This window comes from Python bivittatus, unplaced genomic scaffold (assembly GCF_059951505.1).
Source record: "Python bivittatus isolate LINGU-HERP-01145 unplaced genomic scaffold, Pbiv_v1 ctg000200_np1212, whole genome shotgun sequence".
Lineage (NCBI taxonomy): Eukaryota > Metazoa > Chordata > Lepidosauria > Squamata > Pythonidae > Python > Python bivittatus.
Genome location: NW_028277040.1, coordinates 21,469,325 through 21,477,054, shown reverse-complemented (window position 1 = coordinate 21,477,054; position 7,730 = coordinate 21,469,325).

Here is a 7,730-nt window from a genome sequence, read left to right as displayed (position 1 = left end):
TGGGAGTGGGAGTGGGAGTGGGAGGACTTCCAGAGGCAAACATTCCCATTTCCTTCCTTAAAACTACCCCCAAAATGGATCACACACTGTATAAGCCTGTCACTGGGTCTTGGTATGTTTAGGACATTTCTATCAGATTAGGCTACAAATGAACAGTTGAATCGGTTTATTAGTTATTCCATTTCATATCCTGCTTTTCCCCTCAGCATTCAAGTCAGTGCATATGGGGATTTTCCCTCATGTCATTTGCTAAGCAACAAGCTGTAGAGACAGGTTGGGTGGAGAGATGTTGACTAGCCCATAGTCCGTAAGCTTAATAGCTGAGTGGAGAAGTTTCTCCACACCCATCTTAATATCTTAATCACCATAGCACATCCGTTCTCGCCTATAAAGAGATGGCCTCTATGGAGCAGTGGTGGTTTTGTTTTGCTTTTTTTTAACAGAGCTTGCAGAGAAAGTGTTAGCTAATAGAAGCAGAAAGAGCCAGTTTGGGGTAGTGGCTCAGGCACCAGGTGAGAAACTGGGAGACCGGGAGTCCTAGTCCCGCCTTGGGCACGAAGCCAGCTGGGGGACCTTGGGCCACTCACTCCCTCTCAGCCCTGGGGAGAGGCAAGGGCAAACCACTTCTGAAAATCCTTGCCAAGAAAACTGCAGGGACTAGTCCAGGCAGTCACCAGGACTCAGAATTTGGCTATGAGTTTTGTTTTATGGTTTTATATTGTCTTTTTAATGGTCTTATACCTATTGTATTGGTTTGCTGTTTTTTACTGTTTTTTAATTGTTTGTGAGCCACCCAGAGTCTTGTATGGAGATAGGTGGCAATATAAATTTGATGATAGATAGATAGATAGATAGATAGATAGATAGATAGATAGATAGATAGATAGACAGACAGACACACACACACACACACACACACACTCACACACACAGACTTGAAGGCACACACACAAAAAAGCAGAAGGGGATATAAGGGCATAAGGAATTAGACAAGCTGAAAATGGGAAGAAATCCTCAAAATTAATCAGTAAGACCCTAAGATACAATTGACGGTGCATCTGGAGTTGGGGAGCCAAAAAAAGTAGTGAGCTAAGCAACAAGGCAAGAGGAATGTCAAAAAGCCACTCTTCTCCATGAACAGCATTCCCTAGCCACCCCAACTAGATATCCATAAGAACTTAGATCTGAAACAGCTGGAGGGTGCACCAGATCGATGGAAACTGCCACATACTGATAGTGAACAGAACGTCAGGCTTTAGAAATCAAAGTTTACTGCTTGCCTACCATATATGCACATCCTCTGGAACCTGGTCTTTGCTCTAATTGTTTGTATTGCTGCTTATTCTGTAAATTCCCCCTTTTTCTGACATGGGATATTTTACTACAGTTTTTAGAAACTATTTTATTGTTTTCCTTTTGGTACATAGCTGTTTTATTATTTCTGTAAGCTGAACTATACCTGGACAGGCTATGTATATATGTGCATATGTATGTATGTATGCATTATTTTAATCAGCCCAAATCAGTCCTTTGCAGGATGATCGCCTCTACACTGAAGGCTATGGACGGTAACATTGACCAGTATGGATCAGTAGATAACTGCTTTTCAACGTTTCAGTCTAAGGCTGAAAGAGAGTGACTGGCCTAGCTAATTTCTGTGCCTAAGGGAGGACGAGAACTTGGATCTCCCTGTTCCTACTCCAGCACATTAACCATTACCCCACACTGACTCTTGTGTAAGTATGTATACCTACATAAACATATGTTTCAACATATGAGTGTAGATATGTGCGTGAGTGTGTGCGTGTATACATATATATGAAGAGTCCTTGTAAAGGGGACTTTAACAGCCGGATTTTATATTTTCAAAAAATGGGAACTAACAACTATTTGGTGTCTTCTGAGAGAAATCTAATCCTACCTCGGTGTTGTATTGGACAGAGTTTATTTTCAGTCTATTCCAAACTCTAAGATTGCAACCCATACAGACATAGTTTGAACATGAATCACAGATTTTCTTCCAGAATTTTAATTATTTAGCTTGCAGAAGACATCTTGGAAATGCAAATGCAACCCATAGCTATTTTGGAAAGTTCAGACTGACTAATAAAAGTTGTACCTGTTAGTTTAGAAAACTGGGGTATACAGTAAGTAAGTAAAGGTATTTTCTCATAAATAAAATGAAGATTGCACAAAGCATGAATTTTTAGGCCAATTTGGTACTGAAATCCATTTTCTGAGCTACTGTATTTTGTAGGAACTTTCCTGATCTCTGATGAAGACCACAAACTTATCTAGTAACAGTCATTGCTTCTACATAATAACAAATAAACGGGATTTAGAATAAGTGGTTCCCACTAAAATGTGATATTCTCGGATGCAAAGTTGGAGAAGTTGGTCAGGCCTTGAAAATGTGCTGGATGTGTGTGAGTGTATACATATATATGAAGAGTCGTCATAAAGGGGGCTTTAACAGCTGGATTTGGGGCTGGTATTGGGGCTAACTCCCATTCTCAACAAAATACAAAATGCTTATTGCCAGCACGTTTTATTCATATGTAGTTTCAATGCAAATGACTTCCAGTGGTTATACATATAGTAACTGGATGGAGAATTTCCCTTGCCGAGTAGTCCTGAACCCACTTTGCACATTGCCACCACATCCCATGGAAGTTCTTGTAAATGCTGCTTCAAATGTGAAGAAGCTTCTGTGAGTCCCTCCTAATGCCAGTCCTTTACCCTGCCGTCCTGAAGATGTTCCATCAAGGTGAGGAGGGGTGGGTAGATCTCCTTTGTTGCGTGGCCTTGCAGCATATATATGAAATACGTTTCTTGACACCATCCAGCATTCCTGGAAAGAATATCCAACAGAATCCACCAATGAATACAAAAGCAAACATTTTATTTATTTGTTTATTTATTTATTTAATCACACTTGCATAGCCACCCATCTCACATAGTGATTCTTAGGTTGGGGTTTTGGGTGATTTGGGGTTTGTGATAAACACATGAAAACTTGGATGAGAAAAAAAAGAATCTTTGTAGAGATATACCACTAAATAAAGATGAAGAAAAAGAGAGCTCTGTGCAAAACAACTTCCTTCTTACCTTGCCTTCCCCCACTCCAGCTTTTTACCTACGTATTACATTTGCTGAGCCACTTAATCAAACAAACCACATTTTAACTATTCAGCAAAATATTTGCTGGCTGATGATATATATTTGCACATACAGCAAATGTTGGCAAGATGGTTCAAAAGATGAGGCAGCTCTATCAGCATTCTTTATAATGAGCTCTTCTTATATCACCGACACCTCAAAATAACTCAAGAAGCATCAAGTCGATCATATCAATGTTAGCCTATGTCCCACTAAGTGTGAAAATGCAGAAAAGCAAAACCCACATAGACATCTTTAAATAAACTCAGCAACTTGAAGCCTAATGAACTATCTGATATTACCTGGATGATAAAACAAGAATTTGGTCAAGAAACCAGTGTGAGAACTCTTCAACTCTGTCTCCAGTTTGCAGCCGGATTGGGAGAATTCTGTAACCATCCTTTTCTTCCAAATTAACAGAAGGAAAAGCCTCCAAATAAATGACACAAGAATCATCAGCCTTAAAATCTGTTCAGTAACTCTTCTAATGCAGGGAAGTTACAGGTAAATTACAAGGCTGGCCATGCAGACGTAACTGTGAGACACATTTTACTCTAGTGCCACAATCATTGCATTTCCTATTTTCCAGACTCATAAAGAAAATAACAATGGGCTCTAAAGCAGATGGCATAACCAGACTCATGTATCAAGTGAGTCCATTGGGGTCACATAAGACATTTAAAATCCCTTTTGCAGGACAAGTCCTTTTTATCATATTGCTGAAATGTGTTGCTTTCTAGTCAATTGCCTAAAAGACAATAGGAATATTTCTCTATAAGGAATTTAGCAAAAATTTCCCCCTTAGTTGATGGAATTGTTTATACCTTTTTAAAAAATAACACATGCTTTTTTATATAAATTATTGTCAGCACATTTATATGTAGTTTCAGTGCAAATGACTATGATAACTTTTCATATTAGTGATACACACACATTTCTGAGATGTCCATGTCTTAACACTAGCATATGATGAATGTATCAAATGAGCCTATTGTTAGTCCATTACAATATAGCTTTCACCTTCCAACATAGTGAAAGCATCAGAATGATAACATATACGAGAAATGAAACGTCTTTGTAAAGCTTCTCCATGCTCCTGAGATATTTCAGCAGCCAAGATCTCACTCCCTTCTCAATGGCTATCTGCTCAGACCTTCCAAGGAACCCATGTCTGGCTGACTGTGCCATTTCTGATCATTCTTCCAACTTCATATATGTGAAGGACAAAATGTCTCCACCCTCTAACATGCTGCTTGATTATCAACCCCTTAGTCATGACCGAATATAAGCAGACCTCCCATTTCTAAACACACCAGGCCTTAGCACTTATCAGTTAATTTAGCCAGAGCTAATGCTGGCTTCTATTCAAGAAATCCAGCAAAAACCTTTGGTTCTCATCTACTGAGAATGAAGGGTTCCATTAGCCTTCAGTTCAATGGAATCAAAATCCTGCTCCTTAAGATGGCTGATCCTTTACTAAAACAGTACAGGTAGTCCGTGGGTTAAGAAAACCCTGTTTAAGGATGACCCATAGTTAAGAACAGAGCCTATTGTAGCAAAATTCAAGTTAAATACACAATGATTCGAGTTCATTACACAATACTACTCATACGGTATTGTATTCCGGCTTACATACAAATTCAACTTAAAGGACAGACTTTGGGAAAGGAACTCATTCTTAAACTGGGAACTATCTGTATCCAAACAGACAAGACTTTCCTGGTCTGGGTTCAACACAGCTTTGGGGAAGAATCCAAGCTGTGATTTTCTGCTAGTCCAACGCAATGGACTGGCTAAGGGAAGAAGGAAATATTTGTCCAGTAGAGTAGCATCAAGGAGTCATTTTCTCTTTCCATGACAGGTCCAGGAAGCAGAGGCATCTGAAAAGGTCTTGCTGACAGAGAACATCAGAGTCATGCTATTCCCAGGCAGGAAAGCATCACGGTGAGGTTCAAGCTTTGAAAACATTTCTTAAAAAGCAAAACTATCCCATCTATTTAGCCCCACCTATCTCTTCTCCACCGAAAGATGCAGCAATAAGTGGATCAATCACTGCTGAGAGAATGTCAGCTGAGTTCTCTCAGCCCTCTTGTTAGCCTTAATTTGAGCCCGTCGCTTTGGACTGTGTACTGCCTATTCTCTAAGTATTGTCTTCTTATTTATGAAAATAACAGAGGGCCTCCTGAACTTGGCCATTCATACTCTTTCAGAAAATACAAAGCTGGGATCAGTACTGTGCATTTGAAACCAAAAAACTCAAGAAAATTTGGAGGACAAAAAAACCACATTCCTACAATTAGGGAAAACCAAACATGCAGATTTTAAAGAAAGTTGGTGGTTTGGGTTAGGATTTGAGGCAGATGCAGCTTTACTAATGAGAGATGCATGTAACTCAAGTCAAACTGAGCTCTTAACTTTGGCTATTAAGCCATCACGCAAACCTGCTGGAAACTCTTACAAGCGTATCCCAGAGAATTCATGGCACCCATATCAAACTATTAATTGTGTCATGTATTTTGCATTGCTAGGAACAAAAATAGCAATGATACCTGTTGTAAGAAAAGGAAAGGAAAGGAAAGGAAAGGAAAGGAAAGGAAAGGAAAGGAAAGGAAAGGAAAGGAAAGGAAAAAGAAAAGAAAAGAAAAGAAAAGAAAAGAAAAGAAAAGAAAAGAAAAGAAAAGAAAAGAAAAGAAAAATACTTCTTAAATATTGGATATGATTTTTTTTTTTTTTGACAACAGGTCAGCAGCTGAATGACTGATTCCAGATTAAAATTAGGATACAGTCATACACATATTTATCTGTTTATTCAGCCCAAAAGGCACCTACAATGATTTAGATGTTTACTAAAAGATGTAAAAATATGAAACCTCACTCTGTAAAATTTAGAGGAAAGCCATTCTTTTAAAAAACAGAACTGAGCTTATATTAATATATTCGAAAGGCTCTTTAAAACATGAGGAACAAAAAGGGGGCACATATAAACTGCATTTTACAAATCCACCTCCCAGCCGGAGGTTCCCTTTTTCCCCCTGGGTTGATTTTAGAACCTCTTTTGATCTAATTTCAAGGGAAGGCTATGGAGAAAACTAAAGGGATCCTCAACAGGTCAATAGCTCCTGCTAACTTTTTAGTCCTTCCATTCTAACATCATTTTAAGAGTCAGATATTCCCTCTGGGGACATCTCTTTGGAGCTTTCAGAGAAGCAGGTGAAGTGATCAGTGGGGTATTCCAGCCCCTCTTTTATTCAATTTCTACATCAGTCCAGTCATCCAGGCCTTCTCTGTCCCAGTTCATTACTCCCCTGTACTACGAGGCCGAGTGGTTCCAGCTACACAGACCAACCGGTGAACCTGTTGATCTCCCAGGTGGAAATGGGAAGGGCACCGAGGGCTTTAGCTTCTTTTTGTTTGGGGAAAAATCTAGTCAGCAAGCTAAAGTTCTAGATTTTGCATCACACAATTCATATCATTGGCAAATTAATGGGGATGCCATCAAGCAGGCATTCTTATAGCATGCTAATACAAACTTTGGAGTGCTATTCCATTGCCCTGGAGAGGTCATTTCTTATTCCTGGACAGGGAATTCAGTTATCCTGAGATTGCAAGGTCTCCATAGCTAAGGTCATCTCTCAACTACATGGTGTCCAAGTTTGCACTTTAAAAAACATCAACGTTTTTGAAGCTATTCAGTCTCAGTCCCTTGAAGCTATTCTTGCAGTCCCTAGAGGGATTAAAAATGCTGCCCTTCACTTAGAGACAGTTGGAAAAAAGTCATGGAACTTTGTTTTTACATATGATAACCGCAGTGAGATTACGGTATGCACAAAGATGGAAAGATTTGGCAATACCCACAATGGAGGGATGGTTGGTGAAGATGATGGAACTTGCTGAGATGGCCAAATTGAGCTGTTTGATTACAGAAAAGACAATATCTACATTTACTGCTGACTGGAAAACCCTTATGGACTTTTTGGGTAAAATATAAAAAAAGAACTTATGATCTATGGTTTTGATGCTTAGATAGGATAGATTATAGAAAGAAGAGAGTCATGATGTAACTTTAGAGAAAGAGGTTGTACTGTAACTGCTGTAAAGAAGATCGGAAGCCACTTCTTTATATCTTTTTTCTTTCTTTTCTATTTTTCTTCTACCTTTTTTTCTTTTTTCTTTTGCACTTTAGCTTTTTCTTTTATTTCTTCCTTTTTCTTTTTTCCTTCTTACTCTATTTTAGTTTGTATTCATTTTTACTTTTGTTTTTAAAACTGTCAATAAAATTATATTTTTTAAAAAAGGTAATACCTGCCATGCTGTATTTATCTTCCTATTACTGGAGAACAGGCTACTAATAATTTATAAGTTGTGGCTTTGGCCATCTGAGTACAATCGCCACTCTAAAAATGATCTCTGCCCAAGTCGTTCTCCAAAATTGAAAAGCAAGAAATATTTTCAGAGAGTGTCAGTAATAGCCCATAGACCGCACAGAAGCCACCTCCTAGAGGCAGATTGTCTTGAGGTGAATGTTTTTCCCAACTCCCAGAATGAGAGATGAGTGAAATCAAGTTCCCAGA